At 44.4% G+C, this 26,428-nt stretch overlaps 1 protein-coding gene across 1 annotated transcript in view; it reads left to right on the top strand.

Moving 5' to 3' along the window:
- Positions 1-26,428, top strand: part of znrf3 (zinc and ring finger 3) — a 140,572-nt gene that overhangs the window by 84,298 nt on the left and 29,846 nt on the right. The gene's annotated exons all lie outside the window — the stretch shown is intronic.

The raw sequence follows: 26,428 nt of genomic DNA, 5'->3' as shown, positions 1-26,428 counted from the left end.
ACAGAAGCACTCAAACACTCAACCACTCGAAGCATCTTGTACTTTACCTCAGGAATAGGACGTAGTGGTTCGCTCCTCCTCTCTGAAAGTAACGACTGAAAGTAACGACGTGTTAGTCAAGTGTTTGATTAGTCAAGTGTTTGATTAGTCAAGTGTTTGATATACTGCACTGTACTGCAGTGAGACCTCGACTGGAGTGCTGCTGAGCTGATACTTTGGGGCAGCAAAGGGATCTGAATGATCTCTCCTCTATGGAGGCAGGCAGTCATGTTGGGTTTGGGGGCTATTGTTTCAGTTTGGTGCAGGAGCAGAGCCCATCCAGCAGAGCTGTGGCCCCCCATCAGAGGTGTGTGTTGTGAAAGTGCCCCAAATGACAGCATCCATCCTCTCATTAGAGTGGACAGAGAAATGGGGAGAAAGGAGGGAAACGGGGAGAAAGGAGGGAAACGGAGAGAAAGGAGGGAAACGGGGAGAAAAGGAGGGAAACTGGGAGAAAAGGAGGGAAACGGGGAGAAAGGAGGGAAACGGGGAGAAAGGAGGGAAGCTGGATAAAGTAGGGAAAACGGGAGAAAATGAGGGAAACGGGGAGAAAGGAGGGAAACGGGGAGAAAGGAGGAGGAGGGAAAAGAGGAGGCTGCCTTCTCTTCTCTAGTTTGTTTTTAGGGGACAGAGTAGACAGTGCTGGGCTATAATTAGTGTGGAGAGGAGAGGGGGAAGCCTCTCCATTGTTGGATGGCCCATCTTGACAGACCAGACCCAGGAAGAGCCCAGGCACAGCTGGGGGCCTGTAGTGTTCCCAGAGCCAGACACAGCCATTACTCTACTGTACCACTGCCGGACCCAGACCCAGACACACAGCCCTGCCCGCCAAGCCACAGACTGTAATCCCTGCTAGGCCCAGACACATCCGAGATACCCCCCTTGCCCGATCTAGCCTACCCCCGTACCCCCTGTATCCCCCATACTCAGCCTGCCCCCTATATCTGGACTCCCAGGCCCATCTCTCCGCCACCCTCTCTCTCTCTCTGTTTTCTACACACTTTGCCGCCCAGTGTTGGGTCTAGCTGCTATCTTAATTACAGTTCCAATTCCAGAATCTCAATAAATGCTTAATTGGAATCCCTGAATGTGTTGTTGACTTCATGGCTCTTTTTAACACTACTCTAATACTAACTTCATACATTCTCTACTGAAATGAAACCATAGCAGCAAGGGACTACAAACTATTTGTACTGAAGCTGACCCAGCATCAGAGGCAGGTTTGAGGAACACAAGGCAGGAATGAGGGGAAAGGGTGCATGAAAAAAAGGAGGGAGGGAGGGAGGGAGGGAGGGAGGGAGAGGGGGAGGGAGGGAGGGAGAGGGGGAGGGAGGGACGGAGGGAGGGAGGGGGGGGGGGGGGGGGGGGGGGAGGGAGGGAGGGAGGGAGGGAGGGATCTTAGGGCATCAGAGCTGGCCTCCACACCAAAGCGGTGTCTTGTCACATATATGTAAACAGTTTTTTCCGGTTCTTCCTGTCTGGTTCCTGTGAGAGACGCAGAGCTGTTGACCTGTGACTCCCCACCGCTGCCTCCCTCCTGCGTGCCGCACACACAGCGGCCCCCTCTAGAGCAGGGAAATGAGGACACGATGGAAGATTGGGTCCTACCTTGTGTTGTAGTTGCAGGTATTTGTGGAAGAGTAGATGGCTACTGTGCTGGGCATATACACATTTTGTGTGAAGTTTTAGCTTTGTCTAGAGAGCTGTAACTATACCTATACCTGTTATTTGTGTAGACTAGAGTTAACGCACAGTAAGTTTGTGTAAAGTGTTGAGTATTAGTGTAGTGTTAAACAGTATCTGTCTGTAGGTTGTGTATTAGTGTAGTGTTAAACAGTATCTGTGATTAGGTTGGGTATTAGTGTAGTGTTAAACAGTATCTTTGATTAGGTTGGGTATTTCAGTCCTAACTAGCCTGGCTGGGGTATATGTTCCTAACGTCCTGGTAATCCCATCCTCCTCTACTCAATTTAAGGGCTTTCTTGGCATGGGAAACATACAGTGGGCAGAACAAGTATTTGATACACTGCCGATTTTGCAGGTTTTCCTACTTACAAAGCATGTAGAGGTCTGTAATTTTTATCATATGTACACTTCAACTGTGAGAGACGGAATCTAAAACAAAAATCCAGAAAATCACATTGTATGATTTTTAAGTAATTAATTTGCATTTTATTGCATGACATAAGTATTTGATCACCTACCAACCAGTAAGAATTCTGGCTCTCACAGACCTGTTAGTTTTTCTTTAAGAAGCCCTCCTGTTCTCCACTCATTACCTGTATTAACTGCACCTGTTTGAACTCGTTACCTGTATAAAAGACACCTGTCCACACACTCAATCAAACAGACTCCAACCTCTCCACATTGGCCAAGACCAGAGAGCTGTGTAAGGACATCAGGGATAAAATTGTAGACCTGCACAAGGCTGGGATGGGATACAGGACAATAGGCAAGCAGCTTGGTCTAAACTCCACTCGCCGTGTTTGGAGGAAGAAGAAGGATGAGTACAACCCCAAGAACACCATCCCAACCGTGAAGCATGGAGGTGGAAACATAATTCTTTGGGGATGCTTTTCTGCAAAGGGGACAGGACGACTGCACCGTATTGAGGGGAGAATGGATGGGGCCATGTATCGCGAGATCTTGGCCAACAACCTCCTTCCCTCGGTAAGAGCATTGAAGATGGGTCATGGCTGGGTCTTCCAGCATGACAACGACCCGAAACACACTGTACTGCAACTTTTCATGCACAGTGGGAAGTTGGAACGAACCTGCTCTTACCATGAGAAACAGATTTCCCAATCTTCTCCTCCTCTTCTTCATCTTTAATGTTGACATTCAGCTCCAGTGTTTGACTGCAGTCTTCCAGCTTCACTGATGCCATCTCTGGTACCTGCGGTGCAAACAAGACTCGACTGTCAATCAGGACCCAGTGACTGTATGTTTGGACTCAGTGTGGAAGGAGAGAGGCAGGCTGGGTTTGCCCCCCCATATCTGTAGCTCAATTGGTAGAGCATGGCGCTTGTAACACCAGGGTAGTGGGTTTGATCCCCGGGACCACCCATACGTAAAATGTATGCGCACATGACTGTAAGTCGCTTTGGATAAAAGCGTCTGCTAAATGGCATATTATTATTATTATTATTATTATTATCCCTTCTTCATCATGACATCATGACATCATGACATCATGACATCACCCCCTAACCAACCTTTCATTCAATAGAATAAAATAAGAAGCGTATAAATTAACGGGTATCAGAATAAAAACGTCTATAACAACAATAATGTCAAGGCGGGTTTGTGTTAGGATACGAGGATTCCCCCCCCCCCCCCCCACACACACACACGGACGCATGCACACGGGCCATGTACTCTACTCTGCCCTTACAAAAACACAGATGTAACCTTTGGACCTGTTGCTGGTTGCAAGGCTGCAGAATATGGGCGCCTACAGAGAGATGAACCTGGAGAAGAGTCCCCTAAGCAAGCTGGTCCTGGGGCTCTGTTCACAAACACAAACAGACCCCACAGAGCCCCAGGACAACAACACAATTAGACCCAACCAAATCATGAGAAAACAAAAAGAGAATTACTTGACACATTGGAAAGAATTAACAAAAAAAAGAGCATACTAGAATGCTATTTGGCCCTAAACAGAGAGTACACAGTGGCAGAAACCTGACCACTGTGACTGACCCAAACTTAAGGAAAGCTTTGACTATGTACAGACTCATTGAGCATAGCCTTGCTATTGAGAAAGGCCGCCGTAGGCAGACCTGGCTCTCAAGAGAAGACAGGCTATGTGCACACTGCCCATAAAATGAGGTGGAAACTGAGCTGCACTTCCTAACCTCCTGCCAAATGTATGACCATATTAGAAACACATATTTCCTTCAGATTACAGAGATCCACAAAGAATTCGAAAACAAACCCAATTCTGATAAACTCCCTTATCTACTGGGTGAAAAACCACAGTGTGCCATCACAGCAATTTGTGACCTGTTGCCACAAGAAAAGGGCAACCAGTGAAGAACAAACACCATTGTAAATACAACCCATATTTATGTTTATTTATTTGCACATTTGTACTTTAACTATTTGCACATTATTACAACACTGTATATAGACATACAGTGAGGGAAACAAGTATTTGATCCCCTGCTGATTTTGTACGTTTGCCCACTGACAAAGACATGATCAGTCTATAATTTTAATGGTAGGTTTATTTGAACAGTGAGAGACAGAATAACAACAAAAAAATCCAGAAAATCGCATGTCAAGAATGTTATCAATTGATTTGCAATTGAATGAGGGAAATAAGTATTTGACCCCTTTGCAAAACATGACTTAGTACTTGGTGGCAAAACCCTTGTTGGCAATCACAGAGGTCAGACGTTTCTTGTAGTTGGCCACCAAGTTTGCACACATCTCAGGAGGGATTTTGTCCCACTCCTCTTTGCAGATCTTCTCCAAGTCATTAAGGTTTCGAGGCTGACATTTGGCAACTCGAACCTTCAGCTCCCTCCACAGATTTTCTATGGGATTAAGGTCTGGAGACTGGCTAGGCCACTCCAGGACCTTAATGTGCTTCTTCTTGAGCCACTCCTTTGTTGCCTTGGCCATGTGTTTTAGATCATTGTCATGCTGGAATACCCATCCACGACCCATTTTCAATGCCCTGGCTGAGGGAAGGCGGTTCTCACCCAAGATTTGACGGTACATGGCCCCGTCCATCGTCGCTTTGATGCGGTGAAGTTGTCCTGTCCCCTTAGCAGAAAAACACCCCCAAAGCATAATTTTTCCACTTCCATGTTTGAATGTGGGGATGGTGTTCTTGGGGTCATAGGCAGCATTCCTCCTCCTCCAAACACGGCGAGTTGAGTTGATGCCAAAGAGCTCGATTTTGGTCTCATCTGACCACAACACTTTCACCCAGTTCTCCTCTGAATCATTCAGATGTTCATTGGCAAACTTTAGACGGCCCTGTATATGTGCTTTCTTGAGCAGGGGGACCTTGCGGGCGCTGCAGGATTTCAGTCCTTCACGGCGTAGTGTGTTACCAATTGTTTTCTTGGTGACTATGGTCCCAGCTGCCTTGTGATCATTGACAAGATCGTCCCGTGTAGTTCTGGGCTTATTCCTCACTGTTCTCATGATCATTGCAACTCCACGAGGTGAGATTTTGCATGGAGCCCCAGGCCGAGGGAGATTGACTGTTCTTTTGTGTTTCTTCCATTTGCGAATAATCACACCAACTGTTGTCACCTTCTCACCAAGCTGCTTGGCGATGGTCTTGTAGCCCATTCCAGCCTTGTGTAGGTCTACAATCTTGTCCCTGACATCCTTGGAGAGCTCTTTGGTCTTGGCCATGGTGGAGAGTTTGGAATCTGATTGATTGATTGCTTCTGTGGACAGGTGTCTTTTATACAGGTAACAAGCTGAGATTAGGAGCACTCCCTTTAAGAGTGTGCTCCTAATCTCAGCTCGTTACCTGTATAAAAGACACCTGGGAGCCAGAAATCTTTCTGATTGAGAGGGGGTCAAATACTTATTTCCCTCATTTAAAATGCAAATCAATTTATAACATTTTTGACATGCGTTTTTCTGGATTTTGTTGTTGTTATTCTGTCTCTCACTGTTCAAATAAACCTACCATTTAAAATTATAGACTGATAATTTCTTTGTCAGTGGGCAAACATACAACATCAGCAGGGGATCAAATACTTTTTTCCCTCACTGTAATATGACATTTGAAATGTCTTTATTCTTTTGGAACTTCTGAGTGTAATGTTTACTGTTAATATTTATTGGGGGGGAGGGAGGGGGGGGGGGGGGGGGGGGGTGGATTGAGGCCTGAAAGGGAAAGATGGCAACAGACAGATGAGTGTAAGGCGGCTGGCCACACACACACTGTCTGGCCCAGGGCCTGTGTTAGGTTAACTGTTCCCACCTCTGGCTGTGTAAACTCTGGACGCCCTGCCCTGTAGCTGACCTGGGAAAGTTGTATGTCTCTCTGTTTCAGGCCATGCCAGCGTGGTGCCAGCGTTGTCCTTATGCTACACAGAGAGTGGTGTTAAACAGCGAATGTGGTGTTTTATTGGTGTTCATTCTGGCAGGGTGCTGAACTGTTTCTGTTGTATTGTAAACTTTATCTAGGATGTATTATGTGGACAAGAATACTGGCTGATGAAAATGTCTCCAAAAACAGGTCGGTGTGTGGGTGGGTAGGTTGAGCGGTGGACAGGTAGGTTGTGTGAGTGTGTGTGTGTGTGTGTGTGGTTTGTGTGAGCTCATCCACTGTTTATCTGTCTGCAGAGGAAGAATCAGGGGCCTCAGAGATTAGGATTTGATGAAGCACTCTGCTCTCTCTCGCTCTCTCTCTTTCCCTCTGTCTGTCTGTCTGTCTGTCATGAACTCCACAGTAAAGCAGTTGAGCAGAGAGAGAGTTCTGTTTTGATCGCCTAGATTGCTGTAGAACTTCAGTATAAAAGGGATTGATTATCTGTAATGGTATTCTGTGTTTTGAGACTCAGCAGCAGCTTTTTATTCCAGTCTAACTGCTTGATGTTTATGGAACAATGCTTTCTGCTGGTGGGATTGAATAGATGGAGGAGCAGGTAGGTCAATGGGACTATTTTCTTTCCATTCAGTGATGGGCATACTTCGCCCCATATGGAGTTAAGGACTTACTTCTTTTCACAGCATATGAGCACAGCTTGTGCACATAATTGCATGGCGGTGTCCAAAATGTCACCCTATTCCATATATAGTACACTACAGTTGACCAGAGCCCTGTGGGCCGTGATCAAAAGTAGTGGCACTACGTAGAGAATAAGGTGGCATTTCAGACGCAACCCATGTTACTTTCAGACCGTTCAGTTTAGTGATGATGGAAAGTTAGGGAGGGACATGTGAAGGTAATGGACTGGGGTTGATACTGAGCAATGAATAGAAGGCCAGAGTATCCTCCCTTCAGATCAATGAAAGCATCAGTTCCCTCCCTCCCTCCGTCCCTCCCTCACCACCACATCACACAAACACTGCCATAATATGGCGTCAGGAGGGAAGGGGGGGAGAAAACAAAAAGGGAGGAGAGAGAAACCCTGTGAAGCGTGGAGCTGCCTGCGCCGTGAGGGAGGACTACTTCTTAGGTTCTCCTTTCATGTTTGTGTATGCCTCAACTTGCTGATATTATCTTGGCTTCTCTTCCTGGTGGGGTGTCGATCTCTCTCTCTCTCTCTCTTGATTGGAGGCGTTCTCTCTACACTCAGACTGGGCCTCTCTCTTCTCTCTCCTCTCTCTCTTCTCTCTCCTCTCTCTCTTCTCTCTCCCCTCTCTCTTCTCTCTCCTCCGCTCTCCGTTTCAGACACCGTTTTCTTTTTTGTTCCTCCTCTGCGGGCCCTCGTTGCCCTGGGCCCCAAATCACTGCTTCAGGGCCCCGGGATCCCACTGAGCGTGTTGCCATGGTCACTGGGAAGCTCATTGTGTGATGTGGCTCAAAGTGAGCCGTCCCTGGGTGGAGTGACCCACTGCTGAATAGAGGGGCAAAATGACCATTATTACACTTCACAGCCCTGGTCGGGCCCCTATTGAAAGAGAGCATAAAGGAGCCCCAAGGACTTAAGACGAAAGAGAGGGAACGGGACTAAAGAGAAAGACGAAAGAGAGGGAGCGGGACTAAAGAGAAAGACGAAAGAGAGGGAGCGGGACTAAAGAGAAAGACGAAAGAGAGGGAGCGGGACTAAAGAGAAAGACGAAAGAGAGGGAGCGGGACTAAAGAGAAAGAAGAAAGAGAGGGAGCGGGACTAAAGAGAAAGACGAAAGAGAGGGAGCGGGACTAAAGAGAAAGAAGAAAGAGAGGGAGCGGGACTAAAGAGAAAGAAGAAAGAGAGGGAAAGTAAAAGAAAGGGAGGAAAAGAACAAGCGAAGCACCTCTGAGAGAAAGAGGAGGAGGAGGAGTTTACATTGATTCATTTGAGATACATTCTTTGACATTTATTGAAGTTGTTTAGTTGTAAACAGTTTATCTGAAAGTTGATTTTGTATTTTTTTAATACATTTTTGTTTGTGATTCGAGTCATATTTAAACTCAGTTCTTTTGGAGTTTGGAACCTCTTTTTTTTTTTATTAGCCAGAAAATACAACAGCTAGCTATTGAAAGTGCTACAACGGATCAAAAGAGGTAACATGGATAAAAAATAACAAAGTATAAATCTGGGAAGATATTTAATCAGACATGGCTGCCACACCTAAGCCTGTGTTTTCTCTTCTCTTCTCTCTCTCTGGGTCTCCACCTAGCTAAGCCTGTGTGTATGTAGTCACAAAAGTGTCTGATAAAGAGAGAGAGGTGCCATTGGAGCAAGCCATGGCCTGAGAGGTTGAGCTAATGGAAGAAGAGCTCTGAAAAATAAAATAGAAAAACACTGTTTGAGGGTGCTGGGGGGGGGGGGCTAACACAGAGAAGAGGGGTTTTGGGGACTAACACAGAGGAGAGGGTTGGGGGGACTAACACAGAGGAGAGGGTTGGGGGGACTAACACAGAGGAGAGGGGTTTTGGGGACTAACACAGAGGAGAGGGTTGAGGGGGACTAACACAGAGGAGAGGGTTGGGGGGACTAACACAGAGGAGAGGGAGAGGGTTGGGGGGACTAACACAGAGGAGAGGGTTGGGGGGACTAACACAGAGGAGAGGGTTGGGGGAACTAACACAGAGGAGAGGGAGAGGGTTGGGGGGACTAACACAGAGGAGAGGGTTGGGGGGGACTAACACAGAGGAGAGGGGTTTTGGGGACTAACACAGAGGAGAGGGTTGAGGGGGACTAACACAGAGGAGAGGGAGAGGGTTGGGGGGACTAACACAGAGGAGAGGGTTGGGGGGGACTAACACAGAGGAGAGGGTTGGGGGGGACTAACACAGAGGAGAGGGTTGGGGGGACTAACACAGAGGAGAGGGTTGGGGGGGACTAACACGGAGGAGAGGGTTGGGGGGGACTAACACAGAGGAGAGGGTTGGGGGGACTAACACAGAGGAGAGGGTTGGGGGGGACTAACACGGAGGAGAGGGTTGGGGGGACTAACACAGAGGAGAGGGTTGGGGGGGACTAACACGGAGGAGAGGGAGAGGGTTGGGGGGGACTAACACAGAGGAGAGGGTTGGGGGGGACTAACACAGAGGAGAGGGTTGAGGGGGACTAACACAGAGGAGAGGGTTGGGGGGACTAACACAGAGGAGAGGGTTGGGGGGACTAACACAGAGGAGAGGGAGAGGGTTGGGGGGACTAACACAGAGGAGAGGGTTGGGGGGACTAACACAGAGGAGAGGGAGAGGGTTGGGGGGACTAACACAGAGGAGAGGGTTGGGGGGACTAACACAGAGGAGAGGGAGAGGGTTGGGGGGACTAACACAGAGGAGAGGGTTGGGGGAACTAACACAGAGGAGAGGGAGAGGGTTGGGGGGACTAACACAGAGGAGAGGGTTGGGGGGGACTAACAAGGAGGAGAGGGTTGGGGGGACTAACACGGAGGAGAGGGTTGGGGGGGACTAACACGGAGGAGAGGGTTGGGGGGACTAACACAGAGGAGAGGGTTGGGGGGACTAACACAGAGGAGAGGGTTGGGGGGGACTAACACAGAGGAGAGGGTTGGGGGGACTAACACAGAGGAGAGGGTTGGGGGGACTAACACGGAGGAGAGGGTTGGGGGGGACTAACACGGAGGAGAGGGTTGGGGGGACTAACACAGAGGAGAGGGTTGGGGGGACTAACACAGAGGAGAGGGTTGGGGGGGACTAACACAGAGGAGAGGGAGAGGGTTGGGGGGACTAACACAGAGGAGAGGGTTGGGGGGGACTAACACGGAGGAGAGGGTTGGGGGGACTAACACAGAGGAGAGGGTTGGGGGGACTAACACAGAGGAGAGGGTTGGGGGGGACTAACACGGAGGAGAGGGTTGGGGGGGACTAACACAGAGGAGAGGGTTGGGGGGACTAACACAGAGGAGAGGGAGAGGGTTGGGGGGACTAACGCAGAGGAGAGGGCTGGGGGGAGAGAGCGTTGGGGGGAGGGTTGGGAGAGGGAGCTGTGAGAGCTAAGTTACACCCAGTTATTGTCACTCCTCTGAAGGGGCTGCAGGGAGGGGGTGATCACTCACTGGGGCTCATTCAAGAAGCTGCTAGGGTGGGTGTGGCTCCTGGGAGTGGAGGGATGGAGCGAGAGGAGGGGGCAGATGAAGAGCTCCATGGGTAAAATACTGCAGGTGGACAAAGTTTGTTATGATTAGGTAGTTCGTTTCCATATCAAAAGCTATACTTGGATCATGAAAAGCTGTTCTTGGATCAAGCTGATGCCTTGCTACCTGATGACTAAATGCTCTATTATAATAACAGACAGTGAGGTAATGATATGTATTTTTTGTGTACCCTAGTGTGTTGCGTGGTTGTGGTAGCTAGGTAGTGACACTGCTGTTGAAATGCCACAAGCAAATATTTATCCTTTCCTTAAAACATATTAATGAACCTAGGCCTATTTAGGCTTTCCTGAAAGTAGGCTATACGATAATACAGTGACAAGGAAAGTATAAAGGGGACAGCTATGCTATAGTATGAGGATGAAATAGAAACAAATACGTGCAACATGTCTATAGCCTATTTATCAGCAACGTTGATTATCGAGGGAGAGAGTGTTGGAAAGATTTTTAAAATACTGTGTGAGGAACTACTATAATTTGAATGGTCGTTGACTTACTGTGTGAGGTCAAGAAGAAACGACTGAGAAGCCCAGCTGGGCACTTTCCTAGATTTGACATTTGCGAGAAGCTAGCCAGGTAGGCCTACTTCTATGTGTGCTCGGGCACGTGTGCGCCGTCAACATTAACAGGACAGAGAAACCAGACACATGCTCGTTGCTCACATGGAGCACGGAAATGATGGTATGAAATAGAATGAGAATGGTAAATTACTGTAATTAATACATGCATTAACAAAAATGTATGTAACAAAATGACAGGGATTAACAGTAAATTGGCTGTTTTACTAACAGTATGCTACCACATGGGCATTCATACAAGTTCAGACACTGTAGAATATAGCCTAGGCTACTATTCTACTTTACAGGGATAGGAGGGCGGACATTTTTTTTTGTCTCGCCTATGGTTTCATATCGGCCAGGTCTAGGGCTGTCACTGTGACCGTATTACCGCCACACCGGCGGTAACAAGTCATGACGGCAGTCAAATTCCACGTGACCGTTTAGCCATGGTAATTAGGCTTCTCAAATCACACCGCCTGGTATAGAGGTCCTGGATGGCAGGAAGCTTGGCCCCAGTGATGTACTGGGTCGTACGCACTACCCTCTGTAGTGCCTTGTGGTCGGAGGCCGAGCAGCTGCCATACCAGGCAGTGATGCAACCAGTCAGGATGCTCTCGATGGTGCAGCTGTAGAACCTTTTGAGGATCTGAGGACCCCATGCCAAATCTTTTCAGTCTCCTTGGGGGGAATAGGTTTTGTCCAAGATCTGATGCTGCTGCTGGTCATTAGTAGCCTACCAAACTTGCTAACTGCCTGGTACTCAGCACTCTATTGTCCCTCTAATCACTCTGACATCAATGCAAATGTAATCAAAAATCTAATCAAACACTTCATGAGGGCCCATGAGTTCATGTTGCACAACATTTCTATAGGCTATGCAATTGCTGATCCCATCAGCTTTCTATAGGCTAGGCCTGCTATATTTATTACTCAACTTTCCTAATATTAAGGAAATTGCTTCTCTTTACAACAGGAGTATAGCCTACCTGGCTGGTATGAAAATGAACCACGGGAAAAGCATTCTCCATTCGCTATTTAAGTGCATAGATGAGGAATTTTTTTCTCCTGCCCCTGTTCCGAGACAGGTGCATGATAATTGTCCATTCTAAATCAAAACAAATTTCACGCATATATTATTTAGTATATGTAAAGACAAGATTAAATCAAGAATAGTCTGATGGGTGACTATTAGCCTATCACTTGTGAATTATATATTAGCGTATCACTTGTGAATAATGCCCAGCTTAAGGCAAGAAACAGCGCGTGTTTTTTTTGTGTGTGGCTTTTTCAAATCATAGCCTAGCCCCATAGGCCTATATGTTTTGATAAGGTTTATATCACAACTAAAGTGGCCAAATAACTTCTTAAAATAAAGGGCATTAATCTGCTTTAAAATGGGTGTAGAGCCTAACTGGCATACATAAGCAGCGCAAGAGTTTCAAGTTTGGGGAAGATAATTTCACCATAGAAATGCACCTTTATAATAAAAGCATTACATGCATAATCGCATTTGTGGTCACTTTTGAGAATGGTGTTTTCCTGCTAATGGAACATTCGCGCTTATAGCCTACTGCCGTGTGCACATTGCTGCGCTTATGATGTGAAGAAATAGCCTAATAGATTATCAGAATGTTAAGCTAAACGTTCTAATCTGTTGCATCAGGCTCATTGCTTAAAACAGTTATTTTGATGCTAGTGGTTGTATTAATTTGGGATCTATCGCATCCCACAACTGTCCCAGACTATGTTTGGAATATTGATTTCTCGCACAGAATAGAATAAGTTTACTTTTGTACTATGGGGGATAGTAGATTGACATAGGCTAGTGCTTTTGCTGTTCGTTAGGCCAACTCATCTTGTTGGCTGACAAAAAGTAAATGTGGACAGTTCTTCCAATATCTTCCGATAAGTTGCATTCCCGATGTGTCTGTCTTCACTTGTAGCCTGTGAGAAAGACCCAATCACGTGACTGAGAGCCATGTGAGTGAGAAGTGCCTCGGCACGCAGCCGGGAGAAGGGAATTATAATGATTATATTCATCCCAAGGGCACAAAGGCCACTGGCCGCAAAAGGCATGGATTTGTTAGGGGACATTACGGCCACACAAATGAAATTCGAGGCATTATCAAGTGCTTGTCAAATTGTGAATGAGAGACTGATGAAGTGTGGACAACCTGCGCAAAAAACAAAGCAGAGCTCATGCCTTTCATGCAACTTTTTCAAATCATCATTAGTCATGCAGCCTTAGAATGTATAAAAAATCTAAACATATAACCCAACATTTGTATCACAACTAAAGTTACATAAATAACTCTAAATTAAGCATATAGGAGTACCTATTTCTTTGATAAAACCGCTCAACACAGAATATCCACATGTGCGCACTTCCTCAAATCGTTTGGAGAAAATAGCCTTTCTATTTTATTCAGCTATTCAAATCAAATCAAACTTGATTTGTCACATGCGCCGAATACAACAGGTGTAGACCTTACCGTGAAATGCTTACTTAAAAGCCCTTAACCAACTATCCAGTTCAAGAAAGAGTTAATAAAATATTTACCAAATAAACTAAAGTTAAAAAATAATAAATAGTAGCACTATAAAATAACACTAACGAGGCTATATACAGGGTGTACCGGTACCGAGTCAATGTGCGGAGGTACAGGTTAGTCGAGATAATTTGTACATGTGGGTAGGGGGAAAGTGACTATACATAGCTAATAGACAGCGGGTAGCAGCAGTGTAAAAACAAGGGTGTCAATGTAAATAGTCCGGGTGGCCATTTGATTAATTGTTCAGCAGTCTTATGGCTTGGGGGTTGAAGCTGTTAAGGAGCCTTTTGGTCCTAGACTTGGCGCTCTGGTACCGCTTGCCGTGCGCTAGCAGAGAGAACAGTCTATGACTTGGGTGACTGGAGTCTTTGACAGTTTTTTGGGCTTTCCTCTGATACCGCCTAGTATATAGGTCCTGGATGGCAGGAAGCTTGGCCCCAGTGATGTACTGGGCCGTACGCACTACCTTCTGTAGCGCCTTATGGTCAGATGCCGAGCAGTTGCCATACCAGGCGGTGATGCAACCGGTCAGGATGCTCTCAATGGTGCAGCTGTATAACTTTTTCAGGATCTGGGGACCCATGCCAAATCTTCCGTCTCCTGAGGGGGAAAAGGTGTTGTTGTGCCCTCTTGGTGTGTTTGGACCATGATAGTTCGTTGGTGATGGTGGACAACAAGGAACTTGAAACTCTCGACCCGCTCCAGTACAGCCCCGTCGATGTAAATGGGGGCCTGTTCGGCCCTCCTTTTCCTATAGTCCACGATCAGCTCCTTTGTCTTGCTCACGTTGAGGGAGAGGTTGTTGTCCTGGCACAACACTGCCAGGTCTCTGACCTCCTCCCTATAAGCAGTCTCATCTAGGGCATCCGGGATGATGCTGTTGATGTGAGCCATGACCAGCCTTTCAAAGCACTTCATGGCTACTGACGTGAGTGCTACGGGGCGGTAATCATTTAGGCAGGTTACCTTCGCTTCCTTGGGCATAGGGACTATGGTGGTCTGCTTGAAACATGTAGGTATCACAGACTCAGTCAGGGAGAGGTTGAAAATGTCAGTGAAGATACTTGCCAGTTGGTCCGTGTATGCTTTGAGTACGCGGCCTGGTAATCCATCTGGCCCTGCGGCTTTGTGAATGTTGACCTGTTTAAAGGTCTTGCTCACATCGGCTACCGAGAGCGTGATCACACAGTCGTCCGGAACAGTATTCTTCATACTATAAAATAATGCCATTGAATTCTAAGAAAATCTTGTCTGCTAAATGAAGTAGTGTAGCCCACAGCCATATGGATAGCCAGATCAGGGCCTAACATAAGGACGACTCAGAGTATGCTATTCTGTTCTTCTGAAATAGACTACATTTTCTTCATTTCATGTTTCTTTAGACCTGTCTAAAATAAATAACAGATTTATTGTGATGGTGTAGGCTATATTACATTTGATTTATTAGACTTTTTTAAATGTAGATGTTCCAACGGTCTGCATCAGTGGCTTGTAGGCTATGCGTGGAAGCCAGGAGATGCTAAATGTGTTTATGTTAATTAACGGTCAATTACTGTGAGACCGGCAGTTATTTGCTTGACAATCAACAGCTGACAAAATGTCATGACCACCACAGCCCTAGCCAGGACCGGGCCTGATCAGCGTTGATGAGTCTATAAATTAAGAAAATATTCTGTATCATATTATACCATGCCAGGTTGGAGAAGATTGGTGCATTGTCCATTTGACACATTAGCACTTTATAGGCCTCAGATCCAGATCAACCTTGTTGATTTCTGTTGAATAATTAATGAATAGTCAGTTACACGGTTATTCAGTTACCTTCACAGCCCTGGTAACTAGCCCAGTTCCCACTATCTATTCTCTCTACAGCAGTGTTGTACTGAGAGGAAGTTTAAGAGTCTCTAAGAAAACATTATTTATTTATGAGCAACAAAGCCCAGTTGGTGTTATCCCAGCAGTTAATCATGTAATTCTTTCTTTAGTGTTGAGTCAGCCACACATGGAAGTAAATTCACATTTATAATAAATAGACTGCAGAGGAATCTCCAGGGACCGGAGGAAGACAAATTATTCATATTAATTCCATCAATCAATCAATCAATCAATCAAATGTGTTTTTAAAGCCCTTTTTACATCAGCATATGTCACAAAGTGCTAGACTGAAACCCAGCCTAAAACCCCAAACAGCAAGCAATGCAGATGTAGAAGCAATGATTCTCTCATAACGGCCTGGGAGATATACAGTTGAAGTCGGAGGTTTACATACACTTAGGTTGGAGTCATTAAAACTCGTTTTTCAATCACTCCACAAATTTCTTGTTAACAAACTATCATATCGTTTTGGCAAGTCGGTTAGGACATCTACTTTGTGCATGACACAAGTAGTTTATCCAACAATTGTTTACATACAGATTATTTCACTTATAATTCACTGTATCACAATTCCAGTGGGTCAGAAGTTTACATACACTAAGTTGACTGTGCCTTTAAGCAGCTTGGAAAATTCCAGAAAATGATGTCATGGCATTAGAAGCTTCTGATAGGCTAAATGACATCATTTGAGTCAATTGGAGGTGTACTTGTGGATGTATATCAAGGCCTACCTTCTAACTCAGTGCCTCTTTGCTTGACATCATGGGAAAATCAAAAGAAATCAGCCAAGACCTCAGAAAAAATATTGTAGACCTCCACAAGTCTGGTTCATCCTTGGGAGCAATTTCCAAATGCTTGAAGGTACCACGTTCATCTGTACAAACAATAGTACGCAAGTATAAACACCATGGGACCATGCAGCCGTCATACCGCTCAGGAAGGAGACACGTTCTGTCTCCTAGAGATGAACGTACTTTGGTGCGAAAAGTGCAAATCAATCCCAGAACAACAGCAAAGGACCTTGTGAAGATGCTGGAGGAAACAGGTACAAAAGTATCTATATCCACAGTAAAACGAGTCCTATATCGACATAACCTGAAAGGCCGCTCAGCAAGGAAGAAGCCACTGCTCCAAAACCGCCATAAAAAAAGACAGACTACGGTTTGCAACTGCTCATGGGGACAAAGATTGTGCCTTTTGGAGAAATGTCCTGACTCAGTTACACCAGCTCTGTCAGGTGGAATGGGCCAAAATTCACCCAACTTATTGTGGGAAGCTTGTGGCGCAGCGGTCTAAGGCACTACAGACCCCCTGGTTCGATTCCAGGCTGTATCACAACCGGCCGTGATTGGGAGTCCCATAGGGCGGCGCACAATTGGCCCAGCGTCGTCCGGGTTTGGCCGGTGTAGGCCATCATTGTAAATAAGAATTTGTTCTTAACTGACTTGCCTAGTTAAATAAAGGTTAAATAAAAAATAAATTGTGGAAGGCTACCCGAAACATTTGACCCAAGTTAGACAATTTAAAGGCAATGCTACCAAATACTAATTGAGTGTATGTAAACTTCTGACCCACTGGGAATGTGATGAAAGAAATAAAAGCTGAAATAAATAATTCTCTCTACAATTATTCTGACATTTCACATTCTTAAAATAAAGTGGTGATCCTAAATGACCTAAGACAGGGAATTTTTACTAGGATTAAATGTCAAGGATTGTGAAAAACTGAGTTTAAATGTATTTGGCTAAGGTGTATGTAAACTTCTGACTTCAACTGTATGTATCCATTCCCCAAAGGTTTTTCTTTAGTATTTCCTGTAGTACTTGTTAGTACTTCTCTATCCAGTATGTCCTATAGTACTTGTTAGTACTTCTTTATCCAGTATTCCCTATAGTACTTGTTAGTACTTCTCTATCCAGTATTCCCTGTAGTACTTGTTAGTACTTCTCTATCCAGTATTTCCTATAGTACTTGTTAGTACTTCTCTATCTAGTATTTCCTGTAGTACTTGTTAGTACTTCTCTATCCAGTTCAGGTTTGGTTTGGTGGTACTTTATTAATGGCAGTAGCATTCCTGAGTCCTACCCGCTGTGGATCACAAAGGCTGGAAAAGCAAACCGGTAAGAAAACAAAAACAGGGGGAACAAGAGGAGGAAAAGTGGAGGATATTTAATTAGTGGTTGTCCATTCCCGGCCGTTTGGTCTCTACAGGGCAGAACACACACACACACAGGGCAGAGCAGTGGGTAGCTGATTGGTGCTTGATTAGGCCCTGTGTTTTAAGACAGACTGAAGAGAAAGTTCTCTACTGCAGGACTGTAGGCTTTAATGGGCGTGGTGCTGTTTGCCAAGTCACACTGCTCTGGCTCCTCCTCTGAGGTGCCCCATCACACGCACATGCACACATTTATATACACACACACACACACACACTCAGCACACATGCACACACACACACGGTGCACACACACACACACACACTCACAGTGCAACTTAATTGTATCTCTTTGGTTATGCAACCCAGCCACCCTGCATTGTGCTCTGAGGCAGAGACAAAGGGAGAGAGGGGAGAGGGGGGACCAAGAGAAGTAGAGGAAGAGAGGTAGGGAAAGAGGGGGAAAAGGAGAGCGGGAAAGACAAAGGGAAATAGGTTTGGGAGAGAGATTGAGAGGAATGGGAGAGTAGGGGAGAAGGAGTGAGGTAGAGGGAAATAGGTAGGGTAGATGAGAGGAATGGGAGAGTAGGGGAGAAGGAGTGAGGGAGAGGGAAATAGGTAGGGTAGATGAGAGGAATGGGAGAGTAGGGGAGAAGGTAGGATAGATGGGAGAGAAGGGGAGAAGGAATGAGGGAGAGGGAAAGAGGTAGGGTAGAGGGGGAGAGGGAGTGGAAGAGGAATGGGAGAGAGGTAGGGGAGGGAGAGAGGAGCACCTAGCGTTAGCAGCTAGCATAGCACCTAGCTTTAGCACCTTTTGCTAGCATCTAGTGTTAGCAGTTAGCAAAGCACCTAGCTTTAGCACCTTGTGCTAGCATCTAGCATTAGCAGTTAGCGAAGCACCTAGTATTAGCAAGGAATATGGAAATACATGCTACAACTCGCCAAAATGATCTTGTTAGCTTGTGCTTGGCTTTGCCCACCTTGCTTGTTCTGCCCACTAATCGTCTATGCTTCCCACTATAAACGACACAGATGAACTACAGTATCTTGGGTTAGTTATAAATATCTTTAGTAGCACTTAGTGTTAGCACCTTGCGCTAGCATCTAGCGTTAGCAGTTAGCGTAGCACTCTCTCTCTCTGGGTCTCTCTCTCTCTCTCAGGAATACACTGATCTGGGAATCTCCCCTCATCAAACTAGGTCATACTGTAGCTGCCTGAAGTAATCAGTGATCTGACTAAAAAGGATAGATGAAAACGATGTCATTAATTCAACGTGTACTAACTCATCCGTTTATCTTAGATCAGTGATTACTTCAAAGAAGAGAGAGAGAAAGGAAGGAGACGTTAAAAATACTCAAACGTCTGTTCTGCTCAGACTCTCAGCATACCTCACATCTGGTACAGGGAAATAAATGGCTGTCGCCGTGGCTGCCAGAGTGGTTCAAGTGATCTTGTGCCCATATTTACATTTAATAAGCTGCTGGTTTACACAAGGTCTGTGTCCCAAATGGCACCCTATTCTATAGGAAGAGGAAGGCCTTAAAAATGGTCAAATACTCCAGCCACCCAAGAAATAGGCTGTTCACGGCAAGCAGTATCGATGCACCAAGTCTGGAACCAACAGGACCCTGAACAGATTCTATCCCCAAGCCATAAGACTGCTAAATAGTTAGTTAAATAGTTAACCAAATAGCTACCCGGACTATCTGCACTGCCTTTTTGCACTAACTTTTGTGACTCATCACATACGCTGCTGCTACTGTTTATTATCTGTCACTTTATTCCTAGTTATATGTACATATCTACCTCAAATACCTCATACCCCTGCACATCGACTCGGTACTGGTACCCCTTGTATATAGCCAAGTTATCGTTACTCATTGTGTATCTACTATTACTTTTATTATTACCTGTTTAACTTTTCTATTATTTCTCTATTTTCATTCTCTCTGCATTGTTGGGAAGGGCCCATAAGTGGTCCTGTGGTCCTCTGTAGCTCAGCTGGTAGAGCACGGCGCTTGTAACGCCAAGGTAGTGGGTTCGATCCCCGGGACCACCCATACACAAAAATGTATGCACGCATGACTGTAAGTCGCTTTGGATAAAAGCGTCTGCTAAATGGCATATTATTATTATTATATAAGTAAGCATTTCACTGTTAGTCCACACATGTTGTTTACAAAGCATGTGACAAAAAACATGTGATTTGATTTATTCCCTATATAGTGCACTATGGGCCCTGGTCAAAAGTAGTGCTGTATAAAGTTAAAAGAGTGGCATTTGGGACGCAGCCAAGGCCTACACTAGGAGGGCTGTGAGGCTAGTGGTGGTGGAACGCAAGTGGCTTTTTATGTACTTCATTAAAAAAAAAAACGATGTCCCAAAAAATATACTTTTCAAATTGTATCTTTGACGCCCCCTCAACTCGTGTAAAACACTCTGGCCAGAGAGCTTAATGGCCGCCCCAGTGGTATTAAACAGGAGAAACAGTGTTTTTACCCCCCCCCCCCCCCCGGCCATAGAGCCGGAGAGAGTCAACGTTACAACATGGTGGTTTCAGAGTGCAATTTCGTGACTGTGAGGTTGAGGAGAAAGATTGACTCTGTACTGTTACCCCCTGTAAATAGCCTCGCTATTGTTATTTTACTGCTGCTGCTCTTTAATTATTTGTTACTTTTATTTCATTTTTATTTTTAGGTATTCTTTCTTAAAACTGCATTGTTAGTTAAGGGCTTGTAAGTAAGCATTTCATTGTAAGGTCTACACCTGTTGTATTCGGCGCATGTGACAAATACAATTTGATTTGAAGGTGTTAATGAAACAGTTTAATGTATGTGACTATGATCGATGTGGCAGAGTTCCGTCATCTACTGTATGGTATACCCCTGTGTAATTGGTTGGTAAATGTGTGGGCCTATAGGCTACCTCTGAAGTAACACATCCTGGTTCTACTCTGAAAGTAAACAGTCAGTGAGATGTTGTGGTTGTGGTCTTCTGTAGCTCAATTGGTAGAGCATGGCGCTTGAAACGCTAGGGTAGTGGGTTCGATCCCCGGGACCACCCATACGTAAAAATGTGTGCACACATGACTGTAAGTCGCTTTGGATAAAAGCGTCTGCTAAATGGCATGTTATGTTTTATGTTATATGTTACTAGCCTGGTCCCAGACCTGTTTGTGCTCTTGTGAACTCCATTGCTGTCCTCGTCATGACAATGTGTGACAAGGAGTTGGCATGATAGCACAAACAGACTGGCATTTAGACTAGGTTGTTACTAGGGTGTGAACGTAAACAACAGTTTGAGGAATGTGGCGCTGTCTAGGGTTTATACTGCCTCAAGCACTGGGGCTCCTTAAAGAAGCTATAGAGGAAACCGAAGGAAAGTGCTATTGAAGCTAGATGCTAAACGTGTAGCCTAAACCAACTCGCACAGTGTTTTTTAGGTAAAATAATGTGCTCACACAATTAGTTTGTGTGTGTGAGGGATTTTCTGTCTCTTGGTGAATCTATACTGCAGAGTTAGTGGATAGTAGTTAGTTAGTCGTATTGTGGGAAACGAAGATGTTCAATTGGTTTAAATGCCATTGCTAAACATGTGTCGGATGGAGAGTCATTCTGAGAACAGAACTTCGTGGGAGAAAGGTTTCATATTAATTTTAATTTAGTCTTCAGAATGCGTAGCTTTTAATTTTTAGTCATTTAGCAGAAGCTCTTATCCAGAGCGACTTACAGTTAATGAGTGCATACATTTTTTGATACTGGCCCCCCGTGGGAATCGAAACCACAACCCTGGCGTTGCAAGCGCCATGCTCTACCAACTGAGCTACATGGGGCCCCATCAGATAGCCTACATAGCGACGTTCTTGAAATGTTTGATTTGATTTTAGCTGCATGTAAATAATGACACACTATAGAAAGAAAGGAGGGGGAAAGCTGACTCCATATAAAGAAATCCATTGGAGAAAACTATGTCTTTGTCTTTTAATAAAGGGAGGGGAAGCCAGGAGGCTACATGAAATGACTGTATAACATCAGAGGAGAGCAGAGCCTTCTGATAACTTAATTCACTTAATTATAGCAGTGGGAGGGAGGGAGAGAGGGGGAGGGAGAGAGGGAGAGGGGAGGGGTGAGAGAGAGAGAGAGGCTACAGGTGTTTACAGCCTAGTGTGTTGGCACGCTTGTAACTGTGTGCACTTGGCCACCTGTTTATATGCTTGTACTGCGTGTGAAAGATAAAACCGAACAGATTACACACAGACATTGTGTACAGTACGCAACAGTTGGACCAAGTGTTCATGCTGAGTGTCTATCCTAACGAAAGTCCCTTTTTCAGACTGCATGGGGAAATCTTACAAGCTGGCAGCCATACTTACCTGTTCTTAACATAACCCTCCTCTTCCTCTCTGTGCCGTGTCTAGATGCTAGGCTCTCCTGCTCTCCTCTACCTGCTGTAGGCTGTGGTTTCTGTCCACTTGGGTTGGATTGTATCCTCTTTCTCATGCTCAGAGCCAACATGGACTCCATTGAGCCAGAGGCTGGGCTGCACCCTGTATCTCTGGCTTCAAGTCAGTGGCTGTGTTCCAAATAGCATAGGCACCATAGGGCTCTGATCATAAGTAGTGCACTCTGTAGAGAATAGGGTGCTATTTGAGATGCGGCCTAGCTCTGCGTAAGAGTCAGTGTTTATGACAGACAGACAGGTCTTCTGCATGGCAGACAGACAGCTAGAGTCTTAGAGTTTCTGACCCAGACGTGATGCCTTTCCTGTTTTGTTTATGTTAAAACAAACTTTATGTAAGTAGCTTTAGGGCTTTTCTCAAGCGTTACAGAATCTGCGATAGAAATTGAAAGGTAATTTCCGATTGAGCCGACATATGCAGCGTTTACCATGAATACAGTCTCCACTAAAACGGGAACATTGCCTTTAAATTTTAATCAGGCTGTAAAGCTGAACTTCCGCCATGCGGATTGAATAGAGCCCTTGGAGGCTACTTACATTGTTATTTCAGTTCCCCTTGGCAGTTTTCACGAACACAAAGACTAGTCCATATCCTGCTGCCTGCGTGTTATATCATTGAGACACACGTTACTATCTAGTAGCATTACTATCTAGTAGCATTACTATCTAGAAGCATTACTATCTAGTAGCATTACTATCTAGTAGCGTTACTATCTAGTAGCATTACTATCTAGTAGCATTACTATCTAGTAGCATTACTATCTAGTAGCATTACTATCTAGTAGCTGTGGAAGTAGCATTACTATGTAGTAGCATTACTATGTAGTAGCTGTGGAAGTAGCATTACTATCTAGTAGCATTACTATCTAGTAGCTGTGGAAGTAGCATTACTATCTAGTAGCTGTGGAAGTAGCATTACTATCTAGTAGCATTACTATGTAGTAGCATTACTATCTAGTAGCATTACTATCTAGTAACATTACTATCTAGTAGCATTACTATGTAGTAGCATTACTATCTAGTAGCATTACTATCTAGTAGATGTGGAAGTAACATTACTATCTAGTAGCATTACTATCTAGTAGCATTACTATATAGTAGCTGTGGAAGTAGCATTACTATCTAGTAGCTGTGGAAGTAGCATTACTACCTAGTAGCATTACTATGTAGTAGCATTACTATCTAGTAGCATTACTATGTAGTAGCATTACTATCTAGTAGCTGTGGAAGTAACATTACTATCTAGTAGCATTACTATCTAGTAGCTGTGGAAGTAACATTACTATCTAGTAGCATTACTATCTAGTAGCTGTGGAAGTAACATTACTATCTAGTAGCATTACTATCTAGTAGCTGTGGAAGTAGCATTACTATGTAGTAGCATTACTATCTAGTAGCTGTGGAAGTAACATTACTATCTAGTAGCATTACTATCTAGTAGCTGTGGAAGTAACATTACTATCTAGTAGCATTACTATCTAGTAGCTGTGGAAGTAACATTACTATCTAGTAGCATTACTATCTAGTAGCTGTGGAAGTAACATTACTATCTAGTAGCATTACTATCTAGTAGCTGTGGAAGTAACATTACTATCTAGTAGCATTACTATCTAGTAGCTGTGGAAGTAGCATTACTATGTAGGAGCATTACTATCTAGTAGCTGTGGAAGTAACATTACTATCTAGTAGCATTACTATCTAGTAGCAAATACTATCTAATAGCATTACTATCTAGTAGCAAATACTATCTAGTAACATTACTATCTAGTAGCATTACTATCGAGTAGCTGTGGAAGTAACATTACTATCTAGTAGCATTACTATCTAGTAGCAAATACTATCTAGTAGCATTACTATCTAGTAGCATTACTATCTAGTAGCATTACTATCTAGTAGCAAATACTATCTAGTAGCTGTGGAAGTAACATTACTATCTAGTAGCATTACTATCTAGTAGCATTACTATCTAGTAGCATTACTATCTAGTAGCATTACTATGTAGTAGCATTACTATCCAGTAGCATTACTATGTAGTAGCATTACTATGTAGTAGCATTACTATCTAGTAGCATTACTATCTAGTATTTGTGGAAGTAGCATTACTATCTAGTATTTGTGGAAGTAGCATTACTATCTAGTAGCATTACTATCTAGTAGTTGTGGAAGTAGCATTACTATGTTGTAGCATTACTATCTAGTAGCATTACTATCTAGTAGCATTACTATCTAGTATTTGTGGAAGTAGCATTACTATCTAGTAGCATTACTATCTAGTAGTTGTGGAAGTAGCATTACTATCTAGTAGCATTACTATCTAGTAGCATTACTATCTAGTAGTTGTGGAAGTAGCATTACTATGTTGTAGCATTACTATCTAGTAGCATTACTATCTAATAGCATTACTATCTATGATATGCCATTTAGCAGACGCTTTTATCCAAAGTGACTTACAGTCATGCGTGCATACATTCTATCTAGTAGCATTACTATCTAGTAGTTGTGGAAGTAGCATTACTATGTAGTAGCATTACTATCTAGTAGCATTACTATCTAGTAGTTGTGGAAGTAGCATTACTATCTAGTAGCATTACTACCTAGTAGCATTACTACCTAGTAGCTGTGGAAGTAGCATTACTATCTAGTAGTTGTGGAAGTAGCATTACTACCTAGTAGCATTACTACCTAGTAGCATTACTATCTAGTAGCATTACTACCTAGTAGCTGTCAAAGTAGCATTACTTGAAATTCCAGAGCAGTTCCAGAGCCTATTTGAATCAACGAAGCAAACAGAATTACTGATCAGAACATTCTTCTTTTTGCCCAATGCTATTCATGTACAACACCACAGCATATTATTCTTTCTTCTCCATGGAAACCCATGAACATAGTGAGTGAGAGAGAGTAGAATGTAGCCTACATCTTATATTGTGACAAGACATATGGAGTTCTGGAGTATTGTGATGGCTTGTCTCTCTTCAAAGGGACTAGACCACACTTGTGTTCTACTGAGAGGAAATAGTTTGTAGAAGATGAAAATGACTCCATCCTTTATCCTTCCTCTCAATTTAAAGAGAGGGAGCTGAGCTTGCCTGTAGGTACATCTATGTTGTCGTCAGGCAGGCAAGTCCCTACACTGCAGCGCCTGCCCAAATAGAGATTCTTTAGCAGGGATCTCTTTCTTCTTAAACGTCTTACCAAGAACTATTAATTATTAACGTGAATAGCTAACATCAAAGCGGCTGAATTAAATGGGCTACAGCCAGAGCTTGGCAATGGAGAGATAAAACTGGGTGAAAGGGAAATTGTGTGAGAACAGAAAGAGACTTTAGAAGTTTAACCGCAGTTGGAAAAATGAAAAGTGTTGTGTTTAATAAAGTAAATTGGACAAGACTGTTGACGAAAGAAAGGGCAATCCAAGAAGTTCAATTGAACCCCATTAGAATCAACTCCTTGGGCTGTGTATATTGCGTATGGAGCAGAGTAGTACTTTGTTGTGAGTCAGTTTGTTGCTGCTCTATAGGAAACCATAAGTGAATCATTCATCCCGGTTTACCCTGTGAGAACCTGCAATACAGCAGACACACACACACAGTTCCAGCTCACTGCACACTTCCTCTAGTCAACATGGAGGTGAATAAATGTGGAGGGGTGCCAGTCAGCCTGGCCTGGCCTGTATTACAGATAGATGACAGGGATAGAGAGAGAGAGAGAAAGAGAGAGAGAGCAAACACAGCATGACTGCGTCCCAAATGGCACCATATTCCCTTTATAGTGCACTACTTTGACCAGATCCATATGGACTCTGGTCAAAGTAGTGCACTATATGGAATATGGGTGCCATTTGGGACGCAGTTTACGGCAGCTCTCTGCTCTCCCTCGCTAGTCTTTTTACTGATCCATCTCCGGTTCTATGGTATTGGAGAGGAATCAGTCCTGGTTCTAGTGAACACAAGCCACGTCGGTTTCTGAAAGCTCTCATCTTTGGGATATCGTACGGACAGACAGGAGCAGTTCCAGGCGTACAGTATAAGTGTAGGGACCCAATCTGGAGCCGTGAGCCACGCCCTAATGCCCTGGACTGTATATGCACATTAACGACTATATTCAGCTTAAATACAGGACATAATTGTAATCAAACTGCATGGCCCAGGCTTTCTCTCTCTCACAGACACACATACACATACACAAACACACACACACACACACACACACACACACACAAACACGGATAGGCCTATTTCCTGAGAGGGTAAACGACGTGTCCAAATACTTGGGTGTTTGTTCAGTTGGACCAAATAGAAGTCTGATTTGATGGTGAGGCGTAACACCCACGTTTGAAAGACTTGTAAACCCTGTCAAAATGTACAGGCATATTCTTTCCCTTTTTCTTGTTAAAGTGTAGATCAGAAAATACAACTGTTTTGTTTAAGTTGCTAAATGCTACATACATTGCTCCAATGCTACCACACATTGCTGAATGCCACCACACATTGCTCAATGCTACCACACACTGCTCAATGCTGCCTCTGAATTTAGC

The sequence above is a fragment of the Coregonus lavaretus genome (genome assembly GCF_964263955.1).
Source record: "Coregonus lavaretus genome assembly, chromosome: 17".
NCBI lineage: Eukaryota > Metazoa > Chordata > Actinopteri > Salmoniformes > Salmonidae > Coregonus > Coregonus lavaretus.
The sequence above is the reverse complement of the archived record's forward strand: the minus strand, read 5'-3'. Positions and strand labels throughout refer to the sequence as shown.